Source organism: Sinocyclocheilus rhinocerous, unplaced genomic scaffold (assembly GCF_001515625.1).
Source record: "Sinocyclocheilus rhinocerous isolate Xijiao unplaced genomic scaffold, SAMN03320098_v1.1 scaffold539, whole genome shotgun sequence".
Classification (NCBI taxonomy): Eukaryota; Metazoa; Chordata; class Actinopteri; order Cypriniformes; family Cyprinidae; genus Sinocyclocheilus; species Sinocyclocheilus rhinocerous.
In genome coordinates, this window is record NW_015653003.1 from 818,556 (window position 1) to 823,937 (window position 5,382).

The 5,382-nt window shown below is 42.1% G+C and overlaps 1 protein-coding gene across 1 annotated transcript in view; it reads left to right on the top strand.

Annotated features, from left to right (window-relative positions):
- The window catches only part of LOC107715444 (trichohyalin-like), a 113,677-nt gene that overhangs the window by 8,089 nt on the left and 100,206 nt on the right, over positions 1-5,382 (top strand). The window lies entirely within an intron of this gene.

Below are 5,382 nucleotides of genomic sequence, written 5' to 3' on the forward strand. Positions count from 1 at the left end.
CAAGAAAAAAGCCACTCCTCAAGAAAGGCCACATGCAGTCACGACTGAGCTTTGCCAAAACACACCTTAAGATTCTGAGGCAGAATTATTTGGCCTCAACACCAAACGATATTTCTGGTGGAAATCCAGTACAGTTCACCATCCAAATAACAGCATTCCTCCAGTAAAGCATGGAGGTGGAAATATCCTGTTGTGAATTTCTTTGCATGGCCTAAAATCTGAAAAACTGTGGAATGACTTGAAGACTGCAGTCCACAAACACTCACCATCATATTTAACTGAACTTGAGCAGTTCTGCAAAGAAGAGTGGGCAAATATTGCAAAGTCTAGATGTGAAAAGTTAGTAGAGACAAATCCCAACAGACTAAAGGCTGTAATTAAAGCAAAAGGTGGTTCAACAAAATACTGACACAAGGGGGTGATTCTTTTTCCAACTCAGTGATTGTTTTTTTTCTGACATGTTGGTGTTACATCTTTCACTTGGATGTTATAAGTTGCACTGAATAAATACAACTGGATAAAACAAAATCTGTGTCCGGCATCATTTCAGGCTGCAAAGCAACAAAATGTGATTATTTTAAAGGGGGTGATTCTTTTCTATACCCACTGTATGTTCCAAATGTGGCAGATTTTAAATCATGTCATTCAGGGTGGAAATACTGCCAGAATCGAACCTGCATTTCCCACATGAGCACCAAGGCTTGAGCGTTAACCACTAAACCACAATTCCAACTGTCTTGTGACTCCTAATGGTACTGAAATTCAGTCTCTCACACCTAAATCACAATTTCTGCCATGGCATTTCTTTTTCTCCCCACTCTTAAGTCTTTGATTCTTTGCGTCTCTCTGGTTGTGTCTTCGTAACCCTCCGTCCTCTTGGGGAAGCAGTGGGGACGGCTGGCCGCTTGAGCCCTCGTGGAGGTTAATGGTGACTCGGGCTCCAGGTGGGAGTAATCAGCTGTGTGCAGTCCAGCGAGGGTCAGCGGGTACCAGCGCTCCCTCCTGGAGCCCCTCTCGCTCCCTCCCTTGCCCCCCTCCTTCATCCGGCAGAGGAGTGTTAGGGCCCGGAGAGTGCCGAATGATTGCTAATAAAACATTTGATTGAGAGGAGAGCGGAGTGCCAACCATAAACAGGCTGGATTCTGCCCTTTAATTTCACCATCGCCAGAGAATTGCTTTTGCTGTGCCGCAGAGCGAGGCTTATACACAAACAGTTAGTTGTCTAGCCTAGAACTGAAGATCTAATTTTGTTCACACAAGCGTGTGTGCGTGCGCACATTCAGGCGTTTGTCTATTTTGTGTTCCTGGGGACAAAAACTAAGGGCTTTTCATTTTAAATTCTCACTGCTGTAGATGCTGCCTCGACGCTGATAAGAAAAAAACAATCATTTCATACTGCTGAGAAAATTGGCCGTAGTGCGGCTAAGATGGCAACAGCCTTTCGCGGAACACGTCGGATTCTAATTTGCTTTTTCTGTCAGGTTGAATCGTGTTGCTGAGGTGTGTGTGTGCATGTACCTGACTGCATGCAGACGGTGTATTAATGCACCGTATGATTTACTAAATGCATTTTTTGCTGCACTCCCAGTATATAATCACCACGTTCCCCTGTAACATTCACAACAACAACAACAACTCAGAATTTCTGCATAAAACATGCTTGTGGGTGTGTGTGTGTTGGGCTCAGATGAAAGGTTAACGCAGGAGCATATATCAGACACTAGTGTGCAGTAATAAAGGGCCAGCTATAGAGCTGCTTCTCTCCTTCTGGGAACTGCGTGCATTTTTATAACCTCACTGACAGCAAGATAAAGTGCTCTTCCAATTAGAAAAATATTTGGACGCATACCTTCCTGCGAGAGTCCCTGGCTTTTTTATTCTCAAACCCATTTTATATGGAATCTTGGGTATTTTGGTTGTTTGTTTTTTGCTCCACGAATGCGGCACGTGTGTTTTTGCCCTCACAGCATGTGTGCTGCGTTTCTCGCTTTAGAGGAGAATGTTCGCATGCATCCAGTTTTTGTAAGGGCTACGGTTGCAGACATTGCAATGCCTGCACTTCACGCTCACATATGCACCCTGATTAATTTTTCACCCTCGTCCACATTCTTTCCTCCTTCTTTTAAGAATAGATGCATTTTGGGGGGCTTTTCTTACAGAGTGCATTAAAATTTAATTCTCTCTTGTTGTTGTGAAAGAGGCGCACGTTAAAAATAATTGGATGAGGGAGAGAACAAAGGGCTGCCTCTCCCTTGCGTGGCTGCATGGCCCAGCGAGGCGTTAATGCCGCGCCCGCCGCATTGTTCGGCTGTCTGCAGCCATCTCCCCAGCCAGACACTCAGCGCTGCTCAAGTCACTTTTAATGTCTGATAATCAAGGTGAATTTTCAAAAAGCTGCCATTTTCAAATGATGGTGTATGTACTATGTGGAGATGGGGATTTTGAGAGAGGGGAGGGGCCGGCGGTGGGCGGCAGACGGAATGAGGGCCATGCACAGTGAAAGAGAGACACCTACTGGTTGCGGGCGGAACTGCCGGGGCGCTGTGCAGGGGGTTTGATGGTTGCATGACAGATGTGTGATTGGCTTGCATGCAAATCGTGTAGCTTACGTGGAAGCGACAGTGGAACATGGCACTCCGAGAATTGCGGTTTCTTTATTAACTGTATTATTTGTGGTACAGAGCAGTGAAAGACAGCCAGAATATATGCATATGAATAATACACCATAATGTGCTTTTAAAAAAAATCTAATTGTTTGCATTAGTTAATGCATTATTTAATGCATTCGCAATCAGGTAGAAATATACGATTTATGCAACTTGTTAAATGTGTATTAGTATATGCAGAAATCAACTACTTTCCATTTATAAATTTGTAAAATAAGCATCGTTTATTGTTAGTTCATATCTAATGCGTTATCTATCTTAATGATCCTTATTGTAAAGTGTTTAATTAAGTTAATTTAGCTCACAAACACACTCTTTTGTGCTTTGCTGGACTAATGTTTGCTTCTCAATGGTTTGCACCTTTATTTGCCACTGACATGTGTCAGGCTCTTCCATGAATTTACATTTTCATTTGGGCAGTAAAGATGGAGCCATCCATTCGCTACTTTACATGAAGCTGCGCCATGCTTTTTATGCTGATTTCACACATTATCATTTCAAAGAATGGGGCGAATTCTGGGACGAATGTTCAGTTAATTTTTATTTTATTTCAAGTAAATATTTTTTTTATACTTTTATGATTTTATAACAGCTTATGCATACAGTATGAATGAGGTAATCCATTAATACTAGCATATTTGCTGATAGGAAGTAGTTTGACCAATAGCATGCAAGCATTGGGCATAATCGACCAATTGTGGTGTACGAGAAGGCAGGATCTACAGAAAACGGTCAAAGCAATTCTAATATGCGTACGTACAATGGATGAAGACATTGATATTTCAATATCGATACAAATCTCAGACAATTTGACAATTTAGATATCTTGTCCAGGAAAAAGAAGACGTATGGTCACCTTAATAAAACCAATGCAGTTTTTTGTAAATGTGCATCTGTAGCCGTTCATTACCGTGTTAAAGTCCCACTTCATTACCTTAGTGTGTAGCAACCAAGCTCTGTCTCCCTATACATCCTTTTTTTCTCTTTCTGCAGTGCTTCTGCATTCTCATTTTTCACCCCAGCATGCACCACACCGAACGCTGCAATACATTACAGAGGTGAATGTATGCAGCACGTAGAGCGTAATAAGTGTGTATTTATTTCCTCCAGACTGATTTACTCTCCCCTGGCTTGGAGGAGGGAGAGGAGAACAACCATCTGCAATGAGCTTGATGTATCAGATCGCACAGTTTTTTGCAGTACAATTCTTTTTATTACTACATTGTGACTGTTTTTGTTATTTTTTGGCTTGTACGTGTATTTGTACACCATGTTTCAAGCAAAAGTCTCTGTGGTGCTGGACTGAGGGGACTAAATACAAAAATGGGATGGAAGCCTGAAATTACTGCTGAGCTTTGTGAGGGCCGTGACAGGACAGGGTCCAAATGCATTATCCTCTCCATAAGGCCTCGTCTAGTGATAAAGATGGAGAAAAAATACTTTGCGTTCTTAGAAGAAAATGGATGAGTAAAAAGCCTTTGGTCCAGTGTGTCTGTTTTTGTCATTGATTATGAGAGCGGTGGGGTTTGTTTTAAGATGCCTGTCTTCAGTGGACTGACTTAATGCACCGGCAGAGCGGGAGAATGTGAATGAGGAGGACAGGAGCCTGTGTCTTCACTTCTCTTTCATGAAGAGGCCACTGCGGACGTGTCTGGCTTCCTGAGAAGGATCCTCGTCTCTGTGCGTGTTTGTGACTGCGAACGTGGACGAAAGTATCTTTGAAGCACACAAACATTTATAAACAGAAAAGGAGTCTTTTAATGGTTCATAACACAGGGTTGTCAAGGGTATTTGTGGCTTCAGTACTAGTGGATGAGACTCTGACCTGTTGATCGACTGTGCTGCTTAGAATCATCAAAACAGGAAGTTGACGCTCATGTCATGTCCTAACCAGATGATGCAACACAACATTTTTCCAATGGAAAGTCATCTGTCCATCGTCACTGAGAGCAAAAATGGCAATCATAACTAATTAAAACAAATTTAGTGTATAATAATCAGCTGTGGTGTGGGAATATGGACCAGTTAGATTTCACTATGGGTGGAGCTACCTAGTGGGATCCTAAATTTAAATCAAGTGACTGACAAAAAAATGGTCCTATCCTGTTGTGTGATTAGTTGGGTTCAAGTTCATTTTTATCTATTGAGGTACATAGTTTAGTCGTATGATCTGGCACTGTGGTTTCTTCAGGTCTTCTGGATATAGCAGTGTAAAAATATATCAGATCCTAGCATACTACTTTTATTACTTATTAACATTTACTTTTATTAGTAGCCGAAAGCCTGATCAGATTAGCCAAACGCTGCTCCACCATAATGGACTATGGTCACCAAACACATGGTACAGTAACTGCAAAAATAATTCATGTTTTCAAACTGTCCCTCCATCTGCCGCTGTTCTCACCCCAAACTCGTGCCATTGGTTTAGCCAGTGTTACTGTGTTGGACTGCAAATATGCATGGGTTATGGGTTAAGTTTTAGGGGCTTGTATCGAGTAGGTAGTGATATGTAGGCAGTTGAGTATGCCGTTGGTTTGGCAACATATTATCTAGTGTTATCTATTTTTTTTTTAAACAGAATGTGTGCATCACTACTGCGGAACTAAAAACCATGTAGAGTGGTAGAGTTAATGCCAATATGGGCAAAGTGCCCACGAGGAGGCAGTGTGTGGCCTGAGTCCTTCCTCTCTCTCTCTCTCTCTCTCTCTCTCTCTCT